The 27,638-nt window shown below is 42.0% G+C and overlaps 1 pseudogene; it reads left to right on the top strand.

The window, feature by feature from the left end:
- Positions 1-26,206, top strand: part of LOC101690479 — a 60,309-nt pseudogene extending 34,103 nt beyond the window's left edge.
- The last annotated feature ends 1,432 nt before the right edge of the window (positions 26,207-27,638 follow it).

Genomic DNA, 27,638 nt, shown 5'->3' with positions numbered 1-27,638 from the left:
AGGAGTTGGCTAATTAAAGGAATCCTGTGTCACTGAGAGAAGCACCTTTTCTTAGTTTTTCAGTTTTTCACATTTTGTGTTTCCCTAAAAATAAATCTTAGATAACTTTCTCCAGATTTATAACATTCTGCTACTAATTTTATGTGCATATTTATGCATATATACACATACACACACAGAGATGGCAGAACCCAATTCTGAAAGATTAAATACCAGATTTAGGATGAGATTAGGCTATTGGTCATTCTGTATTTAAACTGCCTGTGCTGCCCTGATGTCCACCTAAAGATATCTTCGCTTGTTGGTTTGATAATTTCCCAGCACTGACAGATATAGAAATAAGGAACGATGTTCATAATGGAAAGTATACTTTATTTTATAATATTTACTTTTTGTTTTTTTATTTGTCAGAGAAAGAGAGAGCACAAGCAGGCTAGAAGCGGTCAGTAGCAAAAGCTCCAATTTCCTTTTTGGGAATATTATGGTTATAGGTCTGTACCTATAAAATTACTGGTGGTAGTTTGGCTTGCAACAAGCTCCGAAGAATTTGTAACTGGACTTAGTAGACCTGAAGTTGGCAACAACGTCTGTGCGGGGCAGTCCTCTTGCCGTTCCAGCCATTCACCATATCAGGACCCTGTTTCTCTCGGGCTCTTACTGCAGTGTCCCCTGAGGAGGCAAGAGTTCCTGTGGACGAGGCTTTTCTCTGTGGAGAACAGGGACACTTTAGGTTACAAATGAATTTCATTCATGAGACTAATAAAAATAATTAAATTATCTATATATGCTTGTGATTTTTAGACAAGTAAAATAAAATCCCAGAAAAGTGTATTATCTAATCAGATAAAGGGTTCTTCTGGATTGGTTTGAAAAGTTTCTTTTAGCTTCTAGGTGAGAAAAGAGAGTAATACATTGATCTCCCCAAGTGTGCATTTACTTAAAAAGTAGAAATCATTTGGTTTCGGTTCAACAGAGGTTTTCATAGTTTTGGGGTTTTTTTTTTTTAAGAGCAGGGAGTCCGATGTGGGACCCGATTCTGGGACTCCAGGATTATGACCTGTACTGAAGGCAGTCACTTAACCAACGGAGGCACCCAGGCATCCAGGTTTTTGTAGTTTTTATTGACATTGATCATTTATGATGTGGTTCTCTTGTGCTAATTAGAGTTTTCTGCTAGCTGCTACTAAGAGTGGCTAACGTACCCACCACTATTACCACCTATCCCCCAAATCATCTCTTGCCAAATACACAATTTTTAAAATAGCTCCTGAAGAACATGACATTCATTAGATTTCCCATTTCGAGTTCTCTGACTTCTTCATTTTTTGCCTGCGCTCTGTCCATGGCAGGTTCCCCAGTGCCACCGGCTCTGTCACCACAGCCTTTCCTGTCGGGCGCTAGGCTGCAGAGCACTCCGACCCTCACCGACATCTACCAGAACAAGCAGAAACTCAGAAAGCAGCACTCGGACCCCGTGTGCCCGTCCCACGCTGGGGCTGGGTACAGCTACTCACCTCAGCCCAGTCAGCCCGGCAGCCTCGGAACCTCTCCCACCAAGCACACGGGGTCCTCTCCTCGCAGTTCGGACTGGTTCTTTAAAACTCCTTTACCAACCATCATTGGCTCTCCTACTAAGGTGTGTTCATTAAGCTCCTTAGTCAGCATGACGACTTTGTTCAGTTAACGTTCGTTACGTGGAGCACGGGGTGCCGTGTGGTGAGCTCAGGTCCGGCAGCAGACCACCAGAGAGACTGGAGCAGAGAAGTCCGTTGCTCATATGTCTTGGCAAAAGTACCTGGCATGCCTCAAGAAGCTACACGGGGACACCCAGGCAGGTGCAGACAGAGACAGGACCCGGGGCACATGCCTTTATTAGGGTCCAGGATGGAGGACTTTGGTGTTCCTGAGCTAAAGCAGAATTGGTCAGTTTGAGCCGAAAAAATGGGATTCTAATAAGCTCCACAGGAGTCTTTGTGTGTGCAGCATCCAAGGGGAAAGCCTGGAGGATGGGTGAGACTAGACCACCAGGGCTGTTGGAGGAGTCATCTCCAGACTTTAAATGTACTTGTGACCACAGTATGCTCTCGAAGGCCTGCACTTGTATGCGGGGCCGGTGTCCGTTTAAGGCCCTGCAGCTGCATGGCCACATGGAGTGACACAGAGTCCACAGTGCTGTGGGGTAGCTTAGCTGAGCTGGAGACAGTAGTCCTCTTGTCCCCTGGGGATATGCTCCAAGACCCCCCGCAGTTGACTGAAACCACAGATAGTGCGATAAAGTTTAATTTATAAGTTAGGCATGGTGAGAGATTAATAACCATAACTGTTAATAAAATAGAACAGTTATAATAGGCCACAGTGAAAGTTAAGTGAATGTGGTCTCTCTCTCTCTCAAAATATACCCAAAATATATATAATATATAATAGTCATGGAGCAGTTTGTTTTTTAAGATTTCATTTATTGGGGCACCTGGGTGTCTCAGTCGGTTAAGCAGCTGCCTTCCGCTCAGGTCATGATCCCAGGGTCCTGGGATCAAGCCCACATCAGGCTCCCTCCTCAGCGGGGAGCCTGCTTCTCCCTCTCCCTCTGCCTGCCATTCTGCCCACGTGTGATCGCTGTCAAATAAATAAAATCTTTAAAAAAAAATTATTTATTGGAGAGAGAGAGAAAGCACAAGTGATGGCAGGAGGGGCACAGGGAGAGGGAGAAGCAGAGGATGTGAGGTGAGAGCAGGCCTTCGTGGGAAGATGAAGTGAGGGAGTGACGTAGGCATGTGACCCAGTGTTGGGCTACCACTGACCTTCTGACAGTGTATTAGAAGGAGGATCACCTGCTTCCCGACCAGGGTCGGCCACAGAAGGCGAAGCCACTATAGGCCTACTGTGCTTGATAGAAAAGATTCATAGTGATATTGAATGCCTACCATTTAAGGAGGACTTGCCATGAGCCAGGCACAGTCTAAGTACTTCATGCCGAATGCTTTTTATACATGATCCCACTGATTCCCGAAGAACAGAAGTTGAGGCCAGAGAGAACGAGTGAACTGTCCACAGCCACAGAGGCTGTCAGTGGAAGAATCAGGATATGAATCGAGGTCTGACTTAGGTCTGACGATTCTGAATGCTGCACGCGATGTAGTAACCAGCTTGCATGTGTTTCCTCAGACCACGACTCCTTTCAAAATACCTAAAACGCAAGTGCCTTCCAACCTGCTAGCCTTGATGACTCGCCACGGGCCCTCTTGAAGGGCAGACTAAAGACGGGAGTGACCCACGGGAGTGCCCTCATTGTCTCCTAGCTCAAGGCGGTGAGAGGCAGAAGCCTGAGCAGCAGAACAAAGCAGTGTTTGGCAGGTAAAAGACACTGTTTCCTCCCAGCCTTCAGTGTGAAAACTGCAATAGTACATATATGTCTACAATAAAGACAGACCAGACCAAATTAGTTTAGTAGCTGGTCTATGCCACTTGGGTAATGATATGAACTGTATACATTTAGAATCTCTGAAAACCACAGGTACTTCCTGTGACTGAATACAGAGTCCTCACTGAATTTCCTGAATGTTCTCTGTCTGCTTTTTGTTTGTTTGGGTTATTGAAGTTCGTCTCTGCCTGAATTATCTGGTATCTATTTTTTGTCCCCTTATTTTCTGACTTCCCTTTAACCCTTTTGTGGCTTGGCTTAAATCTCCCTTATTATTTTAAATACTGGGATTTTTACAGTATACGTTCCAGGGACGCCTGGGTGACCTCTGTCTTCAGCTCGGGTCATGATCCCAGGGTCCTGGAATACAGCACCACATTGGGCTCCTTGCTCAGCAGGGAGTCTGCTTCTCCCTCTGCCTCTGCCTGCCTCTGCCTGCTTGTGCTATCTCTTTGTGCTATCTCTGACAAATTAATTAATTAATTAATTTGATTAAGTATACTTTCCATTATGAACATCGTTCCTTCTTTCTAGATCTGTCAATGCTGGGAAATTATCAGACCAACAAGCAAAGATACCTTTAGGTGGACATCAGGGCAGCACAGACAGTTTAAATACAGAATGACCAATGGATATAGGTAAGAAAATGGGGTAATTTGCTAGTATGTGTATTGGTTTACTGTTATTGCTGCCACAGATTAGCACAAGTGTGCTGTTTTTAAAACAACACAAACATAGCGTTGTACAGTTTCAGAGGTCAGAGGCCTGCAGTGGGTTTCTCTGGGCTAAAATCAGTATATTGACAAGGCTGCATTCCTTCTGGAGGTTCTAGGGGAGAATGCATTTCCTAGGCTTTTCCAGCATCTAGAGACTGCCCTCCTTCCTCGGATTGGGGTCCCCTTCCATCTTGAAAGCCAACGATAGCCGGTCTAGACTCCGACCTCCTGCCTCCCTATTCTACATTTAATGGACCCTTGTGATTATGTTGGACCCGCTGGATAATCTAGGATAATCTCTTTATGTTTAAGCCAGTTCCATCTGCAACTTTAATTACTTTCTACCATGTAATGTAGCCTATTTACAGGTTCCAGACGTTAGTCCATGGACATCTTTGGCAGGGTTGGAGGGCGGGAGAAAGTAATTGTTTTACATATCTGCTTCTGCTGACTGTTCACACACTTCCTGAGATTTCCTGAGATTTCTTCACACACTTCCTGAGATTTCTTCACCCACTCCCTGCCACTTCATCTTTTTTCTTAGCACACCAAGACAGATGCTTGTGGGGTGTCTTAATCACCACCAGTTATGAGTTAGGAGGAATTCTGACCCAAGATTGATTTTTATTGGTGGGGTAATACTGACCAAAGTTAGCTTAAATACACTTGTACTCTTGAGCATTTCTTCTACAGTGAGTGAGTAGATCCTATAAAAAATACCATAGGTCATGAGATCCCCTAGGCTTTTTCATAGTTGTTTCAGGGACTGTTACATCTACAGATCCACAACTAGATTTCTTGGATTACGGCTTGTCAAAAAATAAAACAAAGGGCAGGTTGTGGACCATAACCCAGTCTTATTTAAACAAAGTTTCAGGGAATGGATTCTGGGAATCAGTACTTTTAACAAACTCCTGGGTTCCTGAGTGGCTCAGTTGGTTAAGTGTCTGCCTTCAGCTCATGTGATGCTCCCAGGGTCCTAGGATCGAGCCCCACATTGGGCTCCCCACTTCTCCCTCTCCGACTGCCCCTCCCCACCCCCACTCATGCTCTCTCAAATAAATAAATAAAATCTCAAAAAAAACTCTCCCCATTATTATTATATACACCTAAATTTGGGATTCACCATTGTAATCTTTTCTCATTTTCTCTATAATTTTTTATTGACTCTCCCATTAGCATCCAAAGAAGGAAATAATCTGGACCATCAAACATCTGATTGAACATGGTTTCTAATCCAAAGAGACTACTCTACTCTTTTCTTGCTTGCATGGTTTCTGAAGAGAAGTCCAATGTAATTCTTACTCCTGTTCTTCTATAGGTGAGGTGCTTTTTCTTTGGCTTCTTTCAAGATTTTTTCCTTGTCTTTGATTCTGTGCAGTTGGATATATGTCTAGGTGTAGTTTTTTTGGTATTCATCCTGGTTGGTGTTCTCTGAGCTTCCTGGATATGTGGTTTGGTTCTGTCAGTAATTTTGGAAAATTCTCAATCATTACAACTACAAATATTTCTTCTGTTCCTTTCTCTCTCTCTCTTCTCCTCTGATATTCCCTTTACATATATGCTATACTTTTGTAGCTGTCCCACAGTTCTTGACTATTCCGTCTTTGTTTTCATTTTTCTTTGTATTTGCTTTCCAGTTTTGGAAGTTGATATTGGCTCATCTTCAAGCTGTTTCTCTCCTGAGCCATGTCTATCTACTGGGGAGCTCATCAAATGCATTATTCATTTCTGTTTCAGTGATTTTGATTTATAATATTTCCTTTTGATTCTTTTGTGGAGTTTCCATTCTCTCTGCTTATGTTACCAATCTCTTCTTACATGTTGTTTACTTTTCCCTAATGAGCCCTTAGCATATTAACCATATTTATTTTAAAATTTTAGTCTGATAATTCCAGTCTGTGCTGTATGTGAGTCTGGTTAGGAAAATCGCTCTGTTTCATCAAACTATTTTTACCATTAAGTATATCTTTTAATTTTTTTTTGAAAGCCTGACCTGATATATTGGATAGCAGGAATTGAATTAAATATCACGAGGTTTTTTTGTTTTCCTGGCTAGAAGTTAGGCTGTGCTTAGTGTTCGTTGTAGCTGTAGGTGTCAGGCTAAACCTCTCTGTGTTCTTTTTGGGTTTCCCTAGATCCCCCTTCTTAAATAACATCTGACACCCTTGCCTAACTCTGTATTCTTTCCTGAGAGTTTTGTATCTTAGCTCTTACATGTAAACCTGTGATCCATTTTAACTGACTTTCTTGTGGATGATGTGATGTAGGGGTCCGACTTCATTCTTTTGTGTGTAGATTTTCAGTGGTGCCAGCACCGTTTATTACAAAGATTATTCTTTCTTCCATATTGCATTGTTTTGTTAACCTTGTCAGAAAAATCTGTCAACTATAAATGTGTTTTTTTTGGATCCTAATTCTATTTCACCAATCTATATGTCTTTTATCATGTTGGTACCATACTGCCTTGATTATTATACCATTATAGTAACCAAGGAAATGAGAGTCCTTTGTTCTTCATTTTCAAGATTGTTTTGGTTATTCTGGGTCCTTGAGTTTCCATTGTGAAATGGAAATTTTATGAAGTGAAATTTTTCTCTGGACTGCTAAGTTGCTTTCACATATGAAAATCAGTTAACGTAATACATAATACTCAATATGCTAGAAATAGAATTTATTCACATGATAAAGAACATCTATGAAAAATGTACAACTAACATCATATTTAAAGGTGGAAGATTGAATATTTTCCCTCTAAGACCACGAAACAGACAAAGATGCCCATTCTCACCATTTCTATTCTACATTGTATCAGAGGCTCTAACCAGGGCAGTGGAGGAAAAACAAAAAACAAAACACCCAGCTTGGAAAGGAAGAAGTAAAACTACCTCTCTTCACAGACGGCATGATTTTGTATGTAAAAAAATCCTAAGTAATCCACTAAAAAACTCTTTGAACTAATAAATTCAGCAGCATTGCAGAGTACAAGATCAGTACCCAAAAATCCACTGTATTTCTTATACACTGGCAAGAAACGATCTGAAAGTGACATTAAGAAAACAATTCTGTGTAAGATACCATCAGAAATAACAAAATACTTAGGATCAAATTTATACTTGTAAACTATGAAACTTTGGTTCTGGAAACTACAAAACACTGATGAGATAAATTAAAGAAGACATAAATAAATGGAAAGAAACCCTGTATATATAGATCAGAAGACTTAATATTGTTAAGTTGACCGTACTTTCCAAATTGAGCTGTAGACTGAATGAAACCTATGTATGGGACACATGATTTTCCTCTTACTGCTCCGAAGGTTGTGTCCTAGTCTTTGGTTTTTATGGTTTTACTGTGATGTTTCTGGGTGTGGCTCTCTTTGAGTTTATCTTCCGTTGAGCTTGTTGAGCTTCCTGGATATACAGATTAATGTTTTTCATCCGACTTGAGAAATTTTCAGCCATTATTTATTTGGATATTCTTTTCTGCTTTTTTCTGCCTCTCCTCTCCTCCTGGCACCCCTAGCATGCATATAATACACATTATGCATAGGTACACTTAGTGGTGTCTCCTAGTTCTTTTGAGGCTCTCTTTTCGCTCTGTGCTGCACATTGTATAGTCTCTATCGATTTATCTTCAAGTTGATGGATTCTTTCTTCTGCCAGTTCACATGCGCTGTTGAACCCCTGTAGTGAATTTTTAATTTCAGTTATTGTCCTTTTTAACTCCTGAATTTGCACTTGGTTCTTTTTTATAATCTCTCTCTTTAATGATAGTCTCTGTTTGATGAGACATTATGATCACACTTTACTTAAATTTTTTTTTCTTATTTGAGTATAGTTGACATACAAGTTCACATTAGCTTTAAGTGTATGACATAGTGATTCAGCATCTCTATACATTACACTGTGCTCGCCACAAGGGTAGCTGCCATCTGTCCCCAGACATCACTATCATAGTATCATTGCCCGTATTCCCTGTGCTGTACCTTTTATTCCCACATCTTACTCATTTCTTAACTGCAAGCCTGTATCTTCTACTCCTCTTACCCATTTTGCCTTTTTCCCCTCACCTCCCCTCCCCTCTGGCAACCATCTGTTTGTTCTCTGTATTTATAGGTTTAATTCTGCTTTTTGTTTGTTTATTTTGTTTTTCCAGTTCCACATGTGAGTGAAATCACATGGTATTTGTCTTTTTCAGTCTGAGTTATTTCACTTGGGCATAAGTCCAACTTATAATTCTAGGTCCATCCATGTTGTCACAAAGGGCAAGATCCCGTCCCTTTTTAAGGCTGTGTAATATTCCACTGTATAAATAAAACACCTACACCACATCTTCTTTATCCATTCATCTGTTGATGGACAGTTAGGTTGCTTCCATATCTTTGCTATTGTAAATAATGCTGCATTGAACATAAGGGTGCACATACCCAGGTACCCCTAAGTGGTTGTTTCTTAAAGAAAGAATTTTTACCACAGTGCCTCTGTGATGCAGTTAGTTAAGTATCTGACTTTTGGTTTCAGCTCAGTTGTAATCTCAGGATCGTGAGATCGAGCCCCATGTTGGGCTCCCTGCTCAGTGCCAAGTCTGCTTAAGACTCTCTCTCACCCCCTACTCCCCACTCTCTTTCTTAAATGAATAAGAAAATTAATTTTCACCACTTACAGTTGTTTCACTGAGAAGCAGGTCTCTGATGCTGCTTACACTTAACACTGCCATTCTGAAAGTCATCATTCTGTGTGCTGTTTTCCAGAAGTCAGTCACTACGAGTTGGAACAGTTTTTGGAATTAGCTTGTTTGAAAAACCGTATTATGTATCATCCCCTTTTACAAATTAAATTTATAGGGTTTGTAAGTTCTGCATGAATATGTGTTGTAATTTAAGTCCAAGTTTGTGTGTATGAAACCAGATTTTTCTTCTTAAACAACATTTAGGCATAAAATGCATCTTTGATCATTTTTATCCTCTTTTTCTCTTCTCTTTTCCACATGAACTTTACTATCATCATTCGAAATCACAGATTTCTCTCTCTAATCCTGAAGTCTCCATTTCTGAAAATAAAAACTGCTGATAATAGGAAAAACTTAATTCCTTAAAAGAAATGTGTCATTGTCTCTTAAAATACATCCATGACCATATTTAAATACACAAATACCTACAAATAGATACTGTTTAACTAATTTCCACTTATAGTTCATGGCTTCCTAGAAGATTTTTATAAACTCTCTGTTCTGTTAATTAGATGCTTCAAGTTTGTTATGCTCTGTTGTGGATAAGATGGACACTGATGGTAGGTTTTTTTCTCTATCTGGTTTTAAATTTGTGATTTGTGTTGTTAACTCCCACCTCCATTCTGTGTTCTCAGAAATGTAATGTTTTTGAGATGCTTGAGTATGAAAAGGCTTTGGACAACTTTTATTGATTCTGTGTGGTTTGGTGGAGAAGGAGTTTCCACCTTCCCTTCCTTTAACCCACACCAGCCCATCGGGGCCCCTGACAATGGGTCCACCCCCATTTCTTCCTGACAGATGTATGGCTGCAATTCCAAGGCCCACATGTACTTTGACTCAACTTTCTCTGGCTCTTACACCGTGGAGAGTCCTGATCTCCCTTCATCTTTCCCTCATATTTTTATCCTAAGTTCTTGGTTTCCACTTTTTCAAATGATCCTTAACAGGTGTGACAGCAGCTCATGTCCCTTAGAAGTCTACGAAGTGACTCTGAGTAGGCGGATTTGGTATAAGGAAGGTTCACAGCTGAGAAGAGAGTACTGTAAAATACTGCTAATGCAGATCTGTGTTGACTTTCTGATGTTAAGAGTAATAAGTACCTAATGTAAAAAAGCCTCCAGAAACCCAACTATAAAAGTAATGTAACCCCACCCCCAAATCGAAACACCGTGGAAGCAATGTAACTTTGTGTGAACTTTTTGCTGTAACCCCTGCAGGAGCTTGTGGTGGTGGACTGGCACCTCCTATAGGAACAGCAGCAAGTTCCAGAGCTGTCCTGTTCACTGTAGGATCTCCTCCACACAGTGCTACGGCCCCCGCTTGTACCCAATGGTCCTTCGAACAAGAACAACCTCAGGTGAAGAATTGTCTTATCATTTTGGCTTGTGTTTGGAGTGTAGTGTTCTGTCGATGACTTGATGATGCGACTCGGGCGAGTCCCTCAGCTCTCTGGGCTTCAGTTTCCTTACCAGTGACATTGAGATCATCACTTTCTTGACCTTAGAGGGGTTATAAGGCATAAATGGAATGTTATTTGTAGGGGGGAAACTTTGTAAGCTAAGAGCACTGCATGTTGATAACACTGTATTATAGCGGTATAATGTAGCTATGACTTTTCCATGATGAAGGAGTGGCGCATCTGCGGTGCTCGTTGTGTCTTTATATTAAAGGCGTATTTCAGTACCTCTGGTAATTTTTTTGAAATAGTAGATGGTTGTTTATCTTTACTTTTGTTCTTAGAACAACTGGAAATGAGTTATCATTTAGCATTGTCGTCTGTATTGTACCTTGTGTCCTTTAAATTCTCTTCTGCTACGTAAGTTATCAAACAAAATGTCAGGAGATTTATAAGCAAAAGGATTATAAACAGGTAACAAGAGAGGAAGTAGAGCCAATAATCTTGTTCTTCAGATTATTGAAAGTATTAAATAATAGTAAAATGTCATTTTCAGAAAGTGACATTTTATACCTGTTAGCTAAGCCAACACTAGAAGATGGAGGTGCCCACCGTTGCTGAGGTGTGGTGAGGTCTGTGTGCTCACACCTGGGGTCGAAAGTAGTGCTGCAGTTGTCACAAGAGCTGTGAAGATGTAACATTTGACCTGTGGTAACCCCATTCCTGTTTATAATACCACTTCAGAGTGCTTATCACAAATGAATCATCCAAAAGAAGGGAAAACTTTGGGTTTCATTACAGTGTTATCTGTGGCTTAAAGAACCAGAAATAGTGTAAATCCTCCAGACAGTCATCACATACAGACATCTAGGGAACTGCTGGGCCTTTGCTGCGTTTTATGATGAGGAGGACTGTGGAGCAATGGGGAGAAATGTATACGCTATAAACTTGTTTAAAACAAGCCATGTAGGGGTGCTTGGGGGGCTCAGTCAGTGAAGCGGCTGCCTTCAGCTCAGGTATTGATCTTGGAATCCCAGGAAGGAGCCCTGCATCCAGCTCCCTGGTCAGTGGGGAATCCGCCTCTCCCTCTGCCCCTCCCCCTGCTCTTGATCTCTCTCTCTCTCTTTCTCTCTCTCTCTCTTTCTCTCTCTCTGGCTCGCTTGCTCACACTCGAATCAATAAATAAAATCTTTAAAAAAAAAAAAACTAGCCATGATGATGTCGATGAAATAGATGTATAAACAAGGAATAAAGGTGACCTCAGAGAAATAAAACCTCTTCATAGGCTCCAGTAGGGGGTCCGTGACTGTTGCTGGGCTGGCGTCAGGGGCGGGCACAGCCCACCTGCCCACATGCTCACGGTCCTGTCCCCTTGCAGCCGGCTGCAGCAGCAGCCCAAGGGCTCCCTGTGCTCCGCCAACAGCTGCGTGTGTGTGGGCTCCCCGCCGGGGCCCGGTTGGGGGGCTTCCCCTCCGGGACCCGAGGCTGCTCCCAGCCTGAGATACATGACTTATGGTGCTTCAACCCCCAGCCTGGAGGGGCTCATCACCTTCGAAGCCCTGGAGCTGCCGGAGGAGATGCTGATGGAGGTGAGAAGAGCCGCCGAGGGTGTTCTAGCCAAGGGAGGAGAGCAGACTGCTCCCAAAAGTGCCTTTTTCTTTTTGTTTTTGTTGCTGTTGTTTTTCTTTTCTTTACCTCGCCTTGTCTTTTCTATTTGAAAACCACTGCTGACACGCTTTCAGAATAATATGGACAGTGACACTCACCCAGAACAAGCTTTGGTTGATAGGAAGTGACAGATACAGATTTTTCATCTGAAGTTTAGTTTCTTTCCATCAATAGGACTTGGAAAGCATAATCTTGGTCCTGAAACTAGAACTTTTTATTTTCAGTGTTTGCTTTTCTTTATAACATAAAAATGACACACTTAGGCTTAAAAAGTAATCAAGCATAATTAGATGTGTCACTAACACGGAGAAATAACCCTAGCAGGCAGAGGCTCGCATTGGTAGACCAGCCCCTGCCCTCCTGGAGCCAGTTGTGCAGGGAGACCCACATCAGAATCCTGTGAACACAGACTGAGAACAGGCGAGGTTCATTCAGTGACTGCAATGGCTATGTCAGTTCAGTTCCTCAGTCCTGCCTCCAGGACAGCATTCAGGAGCCCACACTGTGTCCTCCCACTGGTCACAGTGCTGACTTGGCTTACATTTCCATTAAAATGATCAGTTCTCCAGACGAACAGAGAACAGATGCTCTCTCCATGCTGGACCTCTAGCATTTCTGTTGTGTGTGAATGTCTATTCTTTCACTTAGAAGTTATAAAATGGTGCGTGCAAAATATATCAGTGAGTTCCTAGTGAATTTAGTCATAATTTTGAACATGTGTTTAACCCAGGGCTAAAATTGGAAAAGCAGTTGTCTGAGTATTTTCAGTCAAATTAGACACAAATTGTTTTCCAGTACATTTAACGGTATATTAGAATATATAGTGCTATGTGCATGTATATGTATACATATATATGTAAGAGAGCAGGAAGACCTTCACAAGTTAATTGGTTTATTTCTCCTTTCTCAAGGAAATGATTCTCATCCTTTTTTAATCATAAAAGGAGAATGAGAAGCTTAGTCTTATTTGAGATTTCAAGAAACATTTATAGCTAAAAACACATCTCAAAACAACACTAATTTTAGACTACCTATTTTTAATGCATGCTATTATGTCTACACTTACTCCCCTCTTTAACTAACTGGACAGCTAACCAAGATTTAAAGCTTTGGTGTCAGGAATCACTGTGAACTGAAAACCCACTGGAAATTAAAATAAAGCATCTCTCAAACTATAAGTCAGTAGAATTTGCAGAACTGTCTAGAAGTGTGGTTTGAATAACCTTACAATCCTGGTATTTGTTTTGTCATGTTTTGTCTCAGATATTGATTTGTTTTTGTTGTTGTCATTATTGTTTCTAGTAAAAGCATATGACCTCATCTTTGAAACTTAATTTTATGGCTGCTCTCATCCATACACACAAACGCATGCACACACCCACACACCCACATTGTGTTTCACCTGTGCTTATTTTCCTACTAGTTTTGGGGAATTTAAAAATTGTAGTCTGTTCTATTCATTCTGATGTCCGTAAGTATAAAAACACAGTAGCTTCAGCCGCGGTGTATATACAGAAACAAGTATGCTGGTCATCTTAGTTTCTAAGCTTCTAAGACAAATTGGCTTTGCCACAGAGAGAACACACAGACACCTTATGCACCTCAATGTGATGCTGATGTTCACGAAGTGTGTGCTGGACCTGACGGCCACCCGGGGCTGTGCACATCCAATGTCTCCTTGTACCAGATCCAGGAGAGTGTGGTCGCGGACCAGATCAGCCAGCTGAGCAAAGACTAGGGGTACGTGCCCCCTTTGCCGTTTGCTTCCAAATTCTCCATGCTTTCTGTAAATTCATGTCTGAGATGGAGGTCCTGTCAGACACAAGAGATTGTGTCTCATAAAGAGCTTCAAGGGAGCTCTTGGTTATGTCACTGGCATGATTCCACTTGTGCAGCCTTAGTATTGCCTCTTCCTTGTGACTTATATTGTTGAAGGTATTTGATGATGAAGAAGTTGTATTGGTTCTTGAGTCTTTTCACACATGCTTTTTTCTGTGCTGAAACTTTTTCCTTCAGGAGTTATTTGTACATTAAAAATGTCAAGGAGGGGGCGCCTGGGTGGCTCAGTGGGTTAAGCCTCTGCCTTCCGCGCAAGTCATGGTCTCGGGATCCTGGGATGGAGCCCCGCATCGGGCTCTCTGCCTTTCTCTCTGCCTACTTGTGATCTCTCTCTCTCTATCTCTCTCTGTTAAATAAATATATATATATATATTTTTTTTAGAATTTTAATAATTTTTTATTTTTTTATAAACATATATTTTTATCCCCAGGGGTACAGGTCTGTGAATCGCCAGGTTTACACACTTCACAGCACTCACCAAAGCACATACCCTCCCCGATGTCCATAATCCCACCCCCTTCTCCCAAACCCCCTCCCCCCAGCAACCCTCAGTTTGTTTTGTGAGATTAAGAGTCACTTATGTTTTGTCTCCCTCCCAATCCCATCTTCTTTCATTTATTCTTCTCGTACCCACTTAAGCCCCCATGTTGCATCACCACTTCCTCATATCAGGGAGATCATATGATAGTTGTCTTTCTCTGCTTGACTTATTTCGCTAAGCATGATACGCTCTAGTTCCATCCATGTTGTCGCAAATGGCAAGATTTCATTTCTTTTGATGGCTGCATAGTATTCCATTGTGTATATATACCACATCTTCTTGATCCATTCATCTGTTGATGGACATCTAGGTTCTTTCCATAGTTTGGCTATTGTGGACATTGCTGCTATAAACATTCGGGTACACGTGCCCCTTTGGATCACTACATTTTTATCTTTAGGGTAAATACCCAATAGTGCAATTGCTGGGTCATAGGGCAGTTCTATTTTCAACATTTTGAGGAACCTCCATGCTGTTTTCCAGAGTGGCCGCACCAGCTTGCATTCCCACCAACAGTGTAGGAGGGTTCCTCTTTCTCCGCATCCTCGCCAGCATCCGTCATTTCCTGACTTGTTGATTTTAGCCATTCTGACTGGTGTGAGGGGATATCTCATTGTGGTTTTGATTTGTATTTCCCTGATGCCGAGTGATATGGAGCACTTTTTCATGTGTCTGTTGGCCATCTGGATGTCTTCTTTGCAGAAATGTCTGTTCATGTCCTCTGCCCATTTCTTGATTGGATTATTTGTTCTTTGGGTGTTGAGTTTGCTAAGTTCTTTATAGATTCTGGACACTAGTCCTTTATCTGATATGTCGTTTGCAAATATCTTCTCCCATTCTGTCAGTTGTCTTTTGATTTTGTTAACTGTTTCCTTTGCTGTGCAAAAGCTTTTGATCTTGATGAAATCCCAGTAGTTCATTTTTTCCCTTGCTTCCCTTGCCTTTTGCGTTGTTCCTAGGAAGATGTTGCTGCGGCAGAGGTCGAAGAGGTTGCTGCCCGTGTTCTCCTCAAGGATTTTGATGGATTCCTTTCGTACATTGAGGTCCTTCATCCATTTTGAGTCTATTTTTGTGTGTGGTGTAAGGAAATGGTCCAATTTCATTTTTCTGCATGTGGCTGTCCAATTTTCCCAGCACCATTTATTGAAGAGGCAGTCTTTTTTCCATTGGACATTCTTTCCTGCTTTGTCGAAGATTAGTTGACCATAGATTTGAGGGTCTATTTCTGGGCTCTCTATTCTGTTCCATTGATCTATGTGTCTGTTTTTGTGCCAGTACCATGCTGTCTTGATGATGACAGCTTTGTAATAGAGCCTGAAGTCCGGAATTGTGATGCCACCAACGTTGGCTTTCTTTTTCAATATACCTTTGGCTATTCGAGGTCTTTTCTGGTTCCATATAAATTTTAGAATTATTTGTTCCATTTCTTTGAAAAAGATGGATGGTACTTTGATAGGAATTGCATTAAATGTGTAGATTGCTTTAGGTAGCATAGACATTTTCACAATATTTATTCTTCCAATCCAGGAGCATGGAACATTTTTCCATTTCTTTGTGTCTTCCTCAATTTCTTTCATGAGTACTTTATAGTTTTCTGAGTATAGATTCTGTGTCTCTTTGGTTAGGTTTATTCCTAGGTATCTTATGGTTTTGGATGCAATTGTAAATGGGATTGACTCCTTAATATCTCTTTCTTCTGTCTTGCTGTTGGTGTAGAGAAATGCAACTGATTTCTGTGCATTGATTTTATATCCTGACACCTTACTGAATTCCTGTACAAGTTCTAGCAGTTTTGGAGTGCAGTCTTTTGGGTTTTCCACATATAGTATCATATCATCTGCGAAGAGTGATAATTTGACTTCTTCTTTGCCAATTTGGATGCCTTTAATTTCCTTTTGTTGTCTGATTGCTGAGGCTAGGACCTCTAGTACGATGTTGAATAGCAGTGGTGATAATGGACATCCCTGCCGTGTTCCTGACCTTAGCGGAAAAGCTTTCAGTTTTTCTCCATTGAGAATGATATTTGCGGTGGGTTTTTCATAGATGGCTTTGATAATATTGAGGTATGTGCCCTCTATCCCTACACTTTGAAGAGTTTTGATCAGGAAGGGATGTTGTACTTTGTCAAATGCTTTTTCAGCATCTATTGAGAGTATCATATGGTTCTTGTTCTTTCTTTTATTGATGTGTTGTATCACATTGACTGATTTACGGATGTTGAACCAATCTTGCAGCCCTGGAATAAATCCCACTTGGTCGTGGTGATTAATCTTTTTAATGTACTGTTGAATCCTATTGGCTAGTATTTTGTTGAGTATTTTCGCATCTGTGTTCATCAAGGATATCGGTCTATAGCTCTTTTTTGGTGGGATCCTTGTCTGGTTTTGGGATCAAGGTGATGCTGGCCTCATAAAATGAGTTTGGAAGTTTTCCTTCCATTTCTATTTTTTGGAACAGTTTCAGGAGAATTTAAATGTTTGTTAGAATTCCCCCAGGAAGCCGTCTGGCCCTGGGCTTTTGTTTGTTTGGAGATTTTTAATGACTGTTTCAATCTCCTTACTGGTTATGGGTCTGTTCAGGCTTTCTATTTCTTCCTGGTTCAGTTGTGGTAGTTTATATGTTTCTAGGAATGCATCCATTTCTTCCAGATTGTCAAATTTATTGCCGTAGAGTTGCTCATAGTATGTTCTTATAATAGTTTGTATTTCTTTGGTGTTAGTTGTGATCTCTCCTCTTTCATTCATGATTTTATTTATTTGGGTCCTTTCTCTTTTCTTTTTGATAAGTCGGGCCAGGGGTTTATCAATTTTATTAATTCTTTCAAAGAACCAGCTCCTAGTTTCGTTGATTTGTTCTATTGTTTTTTTGGTTTCTATTTCATTGATTTCTGCTCTGATCTTTATGATTTCTCTTCTCCTGCTGGGCTTAGGGTTTCTTTCTTGTTCTTTCTCCAGCTCCTTTAGGTGTAGGGTTAGGTTGTGTACCTGAGACCTTTCTTGTTTCTTGAGAAAGGCTTGTACCGCTATATATTTTCCTCTCAGGACTGCCTTTGTTGTGTCCCACAGGTTTTGAACCGTTGTATTTTCATTATCATTTGTTTCCATGATTTTTTTCAATTCTTCTTTAATTTCCCGGTTGACCCATTCATTCTTTAGAAGGATACTGTTTAGTCTCCATGTATTTGGGTTCTTTACAAACTTCCTTTTGTGGTTGAGTTCTAGCTTTAGAGCATTGTGGTCTGAAAATATGCAGGGAATGATCCCAATCTTCTGATACTGGTTGAGTCCTGATTTAGGACCGAGGATGTGATCTATTCTGGAGAATGTTCCATGTGCACTAGAGAAGAATGTGTATTCTGTTGCTTTGGGATGAAATATTCTGAATATATCTGTGATGTCCATCTGGTCCAGTGTGTCGCTTAAGGCCTTTATTTCCTTGCTGATCTTTTGCTTGGATGACCTGTCCATTTCAGTGAGGGGAGTGTTAAAGTCCCCTACTATTATTGTATTATTGTTGATGTGTTTCTTTGATTTTGTTATTAATTGGTTTATATAGTTGGCTGCTCCCACATTGGGGGCATGATATTTAAAATTGTTAGATCTTCTTGTTGGACAGAACCTTTGAGTATGATATAGTGTCCTTCCTCATCTCTTATTATAGTCTTTGGCTTAAAATCTAATTGATCTGATATAAGGATTGCCACTCCTGCTTTCTTCTGATGTCCATTAGCATGGTAAATTCTTTTCCACCCCCTCACTTTAAATCTGGAGGTGTCTTCGGGCTTAAAATGTGTTTCTTGGAGGCAACATATAGATGGGTTTTGTTTTTTTATCCATTCTGATACCCTGTGTCTTTTGACAGGGGCATTTAGCCCATTCACATTCAGGGTAACTATTGAGAGATATGAATTTAGTGCCATTGTATTGCGTGTAAGGTGACTGTTACTGTATATGGTCTCTGTTCCTTTCTGATCTACCACTTGTAGGCTCTCTCTTTGCTTAGAGGACCCCTTTCAATATTTCCTGTAGAGCTGGTTTGGTATTTGCAAATTCTTTCAGTTGTTGTTTGTCCTGGAAGCTTTTAATCTCTCCTTCTATTTTCAATGATAGCCTAGCTGGATATAGTATTCTTGGCTGCATGTTTTTCTCGTTTAGTGCTCTGAAAATATCATGCCAGCTCTTTCTGGCCTGCCAGGTCTCTGTGGATAAGTCAGCTGCCAATCTAATATTTTTACCATTGTATGTTACAGACTTCTTTTCCCGGGCTGCTTTCAGGATTTTCTCTTTGTCATTGAGACTTGTAAATTTTACTATTAGGTGACGGGGTGTGGGCCTATTCTTATTGATTTTGAGGGGCGTTCTCTGAACCTCCTGAATTTTGATGCTCGTTCCCTTTGCCATATTGGGGAAATTCTCCCCAATAATTCTCTCCAGGATACCTTCTGCTCCCCTCTCACTTTCTTCTTCTTCTGGAATCCCAATTATTCTAATGTTGTTTCGTCTTATGGTGTCACTTATCTCTCGAATTCTCCCCTCGTGGTCCAGTAGCTGTTTGTCCCTCTTTTGCTCAGCTTCTTTATTCTCTGTCATTTGGTCTTCTATATCACTAATTCTTTCTTCTGCCTCATTTATCCTAGCAGTTAGAGCCTCCATTTTTGATTGCACCTCATTAATAGCTTTTTTTATTTCACCTTGGTTAGATTTTAGTTCTTTTATTTCTCCAGAAAGGGCTTTTATATCTCTCGAGAGGGTTTCTCTAATATCTTCCATGCCTTTTTCGAGCCCGGCTAGAACCTTGAGAATTGTCATTCTGAACTCTAGATCTGACATATTACCGATGTCTGTATTGATTAGGTCCCTAGCCTTCGGTACTGCCTCTTGTTCTTTTTTTTGTGTTGAATTTTTACATCTTGTCATTTTGTCCAGATAAGAGTAAATGAAGGGGCAAGTAAAATACTAAAAGGGTGGCAACAACCCCAGGAAAATATGCTTTAACCAAATTAGAAGAGATCCCAAATCGTGAGGGGGGAGAAAGGGGATAAAAAGAGGTTCAAAAAGGAAGAAAAAAAAAAAAAAGAAAAGAAAAAAAAAGAAAAGAAAAGAAAAGAATTTTTAAAAAAAGAAAACACCTTTCAGAAAGTGGTTGTTTTTCTGTTTCCAGAATTGCTGTTCTTCTTCTCTTCGATCTGCCGATGGATTTTCAGGTGTTTGCAATCTTTAGATAAGCTATCTAGCTGATCTCCGGCTAGCTGAAGCAGTCTCAGCTTGCTACTTCTCCGCCATCTTGACTCCTCCCTATATATATATTTTTTTATGTCAAGGAGGATGATATTCCTTTAGAAATGCTCTTTGGTGACCCAATGGTAGAGGACGGAGTGTGGCACGTTGGCTCACAGGATAACACTCTCTGCCTTCCTTCCGGCGCAGGCGTGTGGAGCAGCTGGTCTTATACATGAAAGCCGCACAGCTCTTAGCAGCCTCTCTGCATCTCGCCAAAGCCCAGATCAAGTCCGGGAAGCTGAGCCCATCCACGGCTGTGAAACAAGGTATGGAGGCGTGCGACAGTACCCGCGCCGACGCCTGCGACCTCACGCCGCCCTCTTCCCCTTTACGCAAAGAGAGAGTTTTATGCGGAGTCTGTGCTAGAAAAAACTCTTAGATGGGCAAAGATGCTGACTTTCCTGGGTTGTGCTCTTGCCATTTAATTGATAGATAGAACAGCCAAAATGACTTTCTTTATTCTCAACTTTTCCTTAACTGGAAGAGAACCCGTGAAAGAACCTGATTTCTGGTCATTTTTTCCCCCAAGGTCGAATTAGTGCTACTTTCCTTAAATTGGCAGAAAAGGTGCATGTCACTGTGACTTTATTTTTATTTTGGGAGGAAAATTAAAATTAGTTCTCATCTCAACTTCTTCCAGTTGTCAAAAATCTGAATGAACGATACAAATTCTGCATCACCGTGTGCAAGAAACTTACAAAAAAGCTGAATCGCTTCTTTTCTGACAGAGATTTATCGATGAAATGAACAGCGTAACTACAAAGAAACTCATCTATTCTTGTGCTGTAGAAATGGTAACCCTTTTAAATATTGAATATTATATAGGCCAATCTTCTGAGTTGAATACCTACTTGGCATTTTCCCTTTATTATTTTTTTTAAAGATGTATTTATTTTGAGAGAGAGTGCACTAGTGGGAGGGGCAGAGAGAATTTCAAGCAGACTCTGTGCTGAACACAGAGCCTGACGCAGGACGCAGTCTCAGTACCCTGAGATCACAGCCTGAGGCGAAACCAAGAGTCAAAGGCTTAACCAACTGCACCACCCAGGCGCCCTTTGATGTTATCCTTTTAAAAAAAGTTCCTGCCCTTAACAATTCCCAAGCCCCAAATATTGTGACTCCTTCTTAATGACAGAGGTAATTGGATGTCATTAGCCCAAGTAACACATTAAGTGACATTGGCTACCACACATGGTGACATTTTATTGTACCTCTTAAAAATTGCTCACATTAGGCACAGTCTAATCTTTTTATACTTTGCATCTAAAGGCTTTGGCTAGATCTGCATTTTCTGCATTTTCTACTGTTTCAGAAATTTGGGAATAAACATTAGGAGAAATCCTGCTGTTCACCAGCGCATGTGCCCCGCCTCTGCTTACTGACCCTACCTGAGTAAAGACGCAAAGTAAAATCTGCTTTTCCAACTGTGTTGTTGTACTATTGGAAATATTGTTTCTGTCTCATGGAGGGGAAATTGCTCTGAAGTAGAGATGAAATTAGGGACTGTTAAAGAAGTGACTAAGTGGGGGGAATTATCGACCAATCTTATTTTCTCCCACCTCCCCTCCAAAGTTGTCCACTTGGAATTGTACTGTTACATTACCCCTGGCCTCATTTTGAAAACCATTATCAAGTCATAGGAAAATAACTTTGGAATATAAACTGTTGATAAAAATAACAGATATTATTTTGCTCTAAACTGTTGCTATGAATAATATGCATTCTGTCACTCTGTACTGAATTAAGATTTCATATGGTATTTGATTTTTAGAAGTTTGCCAGGAAAAATGTTCTCTCCAAAGCAGTGTGATGCTCCCTTCTTTTCTGATAATAAGAGCAGTCAGTGGAGCTTGAGTAAGTTTGCCCAGGCTGCACAGAAAACTCACCTATACTAGCACTATCTTTAGTTCATTTTTTCTTCTTCCTTTTCAGAATGAACTTTCAGTACCCAATTTTTTTTAATTGTAAGTGGCCTTAAAGTATTGTTTGGAAGACACAGACAATATCGGCAAATACATTAGGATACTGGGTTAATGATAGTCCTGGCATTTCATGATTAAAGAGAATGTTGAAGAACAAAATTCAGCCAAGTAAAACTGGAGATGGAACTGTCCTTGTTAAATGACTCACGAGTCAGGCAGCATCCCACCTAGCAAGCAGTGGGGACCTCTGCTGGGCTCAATAAAACAAAGGTTTTTAAAAGGGAGGGAGGGGTCATAAAAAAGAAGAACGGAATTTATTAGTCAGGAGTGCATCGTTCAAGCAAAGTTGCCCTCCTAAGGGGAAGCAGAATGTGCCCGTTGGCTAGGAAATGCCGTATTGACTGGGTAACGTCACATTCCTGAGTGACGGAGACTGCGTTCAGGTTGGGTTTGCTGACTCACCCTAAGTGATGCCATCTGGGCCCTCATTTCAGAATACTGTTGGGAAAACTTCTGAAATACTCACAACCTGTGAATACTTCTGCTGTCCCTTCTTTCTGGAAAGCTCCTCCCACCTGGCCATCTCCTGGTCCTCCTCCAGACTCAGCCTAAACACCACTTCCTGGAGGCTTTCCCTGATCTTCTCTCCATCCATGGTTGCGTTAGACGCACCCAGCATGTATCGCCTACCATCCAGGGCTCCCTCTCTAGTAACACGTATCCCTTGGCCTTAGAATGCCATGTTTCCCAGCCCCGCGCATCCCTCTAGACGGTACGCTCTCCTTCACCATGTGCACAGTGCTGGGAACACAGGAAGGTGCTCAGCACACATCTCTGAGCGAATGAATGCTTTGAGTAAAGCAAGCTAAGAGATGACTTTTAACACCACTTAATTATCTTTTATTACAAAATGTACTTTTTTTCAAAGATTTTACTTACTTATTTGACAGACAGAGATCACAAGTAGGCAGAGAGAGGAGGAAGCAGGCTCCCTGCTGAGCAGAGAGCCCAACGTGGGGCTCCATCCCAGGACCCTGGGATCACAACCTGAGCCGAAGGCAGAGGCTTAACCCACGGAGCCACCCAGGCGCCCCATTATTATTACAAAATGTACTTTAATGAAGTGTCAGGCTGCACTAGTGTGAAAGCGTATGTTTAAAAGAAACTTCTTAATGCAGTCCTAGAAGAGCCAGTTCAGGAGCGTAAGTTCTGCTAGTCAGTCCTTCGTCTGAGTCTGAGATGATGTGAGAGTGCAGAGGAACTCTTTCGTCAAGAAACTCCCATTTTATTTTGCCTATCTGAAGAATTTTTGAGTTTTATATAGTTTGGTAGATGATATCATTTTGTCAAAATGTGTTAATTTTAGATAGATTCCATTAAAAGCTGCATTGCCCAGATGGATTCGTATTTTCTGGGAAAAGTTGAGACTCTTCTCATTTCTGCCGACTTGGCTTCAGGTTCAGTCTGCCGCCCTGGATGAGATGTTTCAGCAGACCGAAGACATCGTTTATCGCTACCATAAGGCAGCCCTTCTTCTGGAAGGCCTCACTAAGATTCCCCAGGACCCTGCCAACATCGAAAATGTACACAAATGTAAGTCGACTTAGAAGACAGACAACCCAGTTGTCTCCTACAGGTGCAGCAGGAGGAGTGAGCAGAGTCCGGCACCATACGGCCTGGGTTTGGATCTTGGCTTCGGGCCGATCCCTTACCCTTCCCATGGTCTGTTTCTTCTTCTGAAAGATGAGAGAGTTGTTCGAGGGGTCGAGATAATGCACGTGAAGTCCTTGTGACTTCGGATTTTCACACTGCATGACCGTGTTGGCAGATGTGTATTTGCATCTGTAGAGAGCTTTGGTTTTATTGTTAATAATAAAGGCAACTGTTCTAAGCTTCATGAGCTTATTGGTGACTGAAGACTTTTATGAAGACTCCAGGGTAGATGTAGGATAGACAGCAGAGTGGAGATTGATAGGCTGCCGGGTGATGATATCATTTATCAGAAAGAAGCCCTGGGTTTTGAGGAGGGGATGGTGGGCCCTTCAGAGTGTACATGCTCATACCACACAGCCTCGAAGGGATGCCAGTTCTGAAATGACTTGCAGTTGGGAGAAGCTGGCCATTCAGACCTAAATGTCCTGTGTTTTACGTACCAACCTCAGTTTTGCCACTGCACGTCACCGAGCTGGAAATTACATCCAAACAATTATCAGGCAGAAGGAAGACAAAATACTCAAATGGCCAACTTTGGGCCAAAGAAAGGTCAGGGGCAAGGGTGCACGTGGAGAATTAATGGTGATGGGTTTGGGGTTTTCCCCCCATTAGTTCTTCTTACTTTGGTTTTGACAATAGACATGATTTTCATTATGAATTTATTTTATTTCTAGATAAAACTAGTATTGAGATTGTCAGCACTCTGTTGTAGCTCTGCAACCCTGTGAGCAGCCACAGGCTCGTCCCTGGACCAGCGATGGGACTGAGGAGAGAGGTTTGGGATGACAGTTTGGGTTCTGTTTACCCAGCCCCAGGAAAACCTGGCAACTACCAAAGAACAAGCGTGACTTCAAAAAGGAAAACCACCCAAAAAAACTACAGACTTGTAGGAAATCTGCCTTAGTGGAGGCATCAGCCCTTCCCTTTTCTGTGTAGAAACAGAAGCAGAATATTCCACTTGGCTCTCAGTTTGGACGGGATCAATAAATGGACCTTAGAAATAGAATGATCGGTACAGTTATTCCTAAGGATAATTAAGAACGGAACAAAGTAGGTGGCTCTGTACTCAGTTCACCAGGGCAGTGTGTGAAATTCCACGCGTTTACTGAGGTATAAAGTAAAAAAAAAATAAAAATAAAAATAAAATAAAAATCGACATCTCCAAAAAAAAAAAATCGACATCTCATCCAGGCAGTGTGATAACTGGGGTCTGTTTGTCTGAACCTGAGCACGCATCCCAGGAAGAGCGAGCTCGAGAACGAGCTGATAGAAGGCTCTTGGCAGAAGTGGTGAACTCTTCCATTTGATCAAATATGGACACATGTTCATCTTCCAAACTCTTTCATATTGCACTAATTTATTAAAACAACTATGTATTGGATTTTGCAATTTAAAACTAACTGAGGCACAATGGACTTGTTTAAAATATTTTTCTTGATTATGTTATATACACACACCCTTTCCAGAATTCACATGTAACTTCTAGTGGACTTTTAAATGGTAAAAACTTGTGTTCGTGTGAACCTTTGCATTTTTTTAACCTCTCCATCTACACATACAGATTTTCTCAGTGGTGTTTTTGAGTTGCTGGCCATTTGCTTTTGGTTGTATTTTTTATTGTGCATGCGGAGTGTGCATCGATGCCTGTGATCTCTAGGTTTACTAAAGGCTAGGTTTATTTGGGCAGTATTAGAGAAAAATACCAACTCTGGATCCTCTCAAGAATTTTAATGGGGCCAAAACAAGGTTGATGACCTAAAGGCTTGTTGGTGATGTGGAGTTTCTCCATGAAGTTAGTGACAAATGAGATTTGTCTTCTCTTAGGAAGATGGGCAGCTCTTTGCAGCCTAACATGCATGGTTTGTGTCTGTCCTGACGGTCCACCAACGGCTGGTCACAGAGAACGTGGGCAGGTCACATCCCTCCAGAAATGGTTCCTGCATCATGTATGGTTTCGTTTCTTTTCCGCATCTGCTTGAATACTTGAATAAACTATTCTCCAGTTTTGATCCTTTTATTTTTACCCTTTTAGGTAACATAACCCAAACTCTGACAAATTGCTCAGAAGCTCTTTGGCATTAATCTAATTTTAGGATACTGATGCAGACAGACAAAAACATGGTTTTTCTTTTACTTTGATGAAGTAATGTAATTTTTACCTTATTTATCTGTATGAAATTCCAGCAGTTAATTTGAATATTTATTTATACAATGTTTGTGTTTTTAGGTCTTTAATACAGTGTTTCTACCTCTCATTTGTAACTGCATGCATTATTCTCGAAACTAGGTAAAACTCACAGAATCATTGTATAATAGCCTTTTTATTCTTGTGTGTACAGATGTATATTAAGGTAAAATAAAACTGAAAGTGTTTCTAGGGTAAAGCTGGGTCCATATTACATGGCTTGTCAAGCCAGCTCCTTCCTCTGTGAGTCTGGAGGCTTGGGCATCAACGTCCTTTGTCTTGCCCCAATATATCGGATGCTCGGAGGCTACGCGATGGGGTTCCCACCCTTCCCTGCAAGGCTTTCAAACACTGTTACTAGAAATACTCTGTTTTGTATCATTTTTTTCAAGCATCCCAGGAAATTTCATTTATGTCCTCCTTGTTCTCAGCCACATTATCTCAAGAGGCCCTCCAAGCAGCTGGGTTCATTCAGGTCCCTCCGCCCCGTCCCATTTTTTTTTTTTTTTTTTTGAATCAGCACAGGATGAAACAGGTTCACCGCAAGTGATCGGTCTGAAGTCAGGTAACTAAGGGAGGTAGGTAAGCCATGCTTTGTGATTCCCAAGTTCGTTCTTCTCCCTCCTGTGTAACAAAGGTCCGTCATGCCGCGTGTGAAACTATGACGTGTGGACGGCAGAAAACAGACTGTAAACTCATGAAAAATGGTTCTGATTCTACCCCCATTATCAAGGCCAATTGTTTCCAGAGATTTTGCCTTGACTATAGCAATAATAAATGCTTTATGTTTCCATGAGCATCTTTTTAATTTCCTATCCTTGAATTCACAAGCACACTCATGGCTTGCCACCCAGGTTCGAGCCAGAACGCAGGAAGTCAGCGACCACACAGATGTAAGGAGAGGAGTCCCAGTGAATCAGCTGACTGGCTATCCATGCGGTCAGGGTTTGCCCAAAGTGCGCCCAGTACTGGACCCCGGGCATCCTTCGGCCCCGTTCCCTTCTCCTTGTCCAGAGGACTAACAGAGTCCCAGAGAGGAGTTTACTGTCAGGGCTGGGGCATCCTCAGCCTCCCCAGGGCGAGAAGGAAGAAGCCTAACGTGACCTCTACAGGGCCTCGAGACAACTTACCCCTGGGGCCTAGACCCTTGAATCTTCAGCTGAGGAAGCTCTCAGGACCTACTCATGTCCCTTCCTGGTTCCCCCAAGCCCTTGTGAGATTACACCTCTGGGAGAGTGTGGAGATGGTCCTTTCCTCACCGGAACCAGAGGGAGCCCCATCCAAAGCCATCCGCCTAGAAAAGCACCACACTTCTTCAGGGAACAGGCAGTCAGCCCCGAAAATCCAGCTCCTGTGAGAGAGGCAGAGCCACACAGCTGATGGGTCGGTGTGGTCGGGAGCTGACTGTGGTAGAGGAAGGCATGGAGGCAGAGACCCTGCTGTCCTTGCAGGGGCTGAGCAGAGCGAGAGCTCCCACGTTCATGCCCTGCAAGCAGAACTCATCCGAGGCTGACCCCCTTTCCCCAGAGGGCCTCTGCTCTTAGCTCGGTGTTCGGTGTGCCCTGAAGATCTTTCTCATTGTTCAGGGTGTCCCTCTCAACAGCTTCCAGGGTCCCTCACAGGAGTGGGTCTGAGCCGAGGAGCCCGCAGAGGTGACTCTGCACTGGCGCTTCCCGGAGCCCCACACTTTCTCCCACCTTGGCACAGAGGCTCCCCAAAGTCTGCCCTCAGGGGAGGCCACCTGGCGCTGTCCTGCTCTGGGACTGTCCTACTCTTGGGGGGTTGGCATCTGTCTCACCCCTTGTTCGTTGGAAACAGCTCTCTACCTCCCTGGGCATGGGGGTGCCCTGGGCCTCCAACTGCCTCCTGCACAGCTGTGTGCCCTTAGGCTCATGCATCTGTATCTGCCAGCGGAGGGTCAAGGGCACAGAGCTCAGGGAGTCACAGTGAGGATGGAACAAGTTCCTGAGCATGAAGTTGGAGCCACCCTGGGCCTGTGCCTACCCTCGGGAACACTAGATGTTAGGGTGTGCGCTGGAGGTCCACAGCCCCTTGCCATTTGGTTTTGGGGAGGAGTGTGTTTGCTCGGGGCGAGGCCTGGCCTTAGGGCTCACTGGAACCACATTTTCTCCAGCTGGACGACTTCTGAAAGGGTGCGGCTCCTTCCCCAGCGGACCCACCGGGCAAGCTGTGTTCACACGTCCCTTATTTACCCTTTTGGGTCAATCT

This window comes from Mustela putorius, unplaced genomic scaffold (genome assembly GCF_011764305.1).
Source record: "Mustela putorius furo isolate JIRA1106 unplaced genomic scaffold, ASM1176430v1.1 tig00000731_pilon_pilon_pilon, whole genome shotgun sequence".
NCBI classification, from domain to species: Eukaryota; Metazoa; Chordata; class Mammalia; order Carnivora; family Mustelidae; genus Mustela; species Mustela putorius.
The sequence above is the reverse complement of the archived record's forward strand: the minus strand, read 5'-3'. Positions and strand labels throughout refer to the sequence as shown.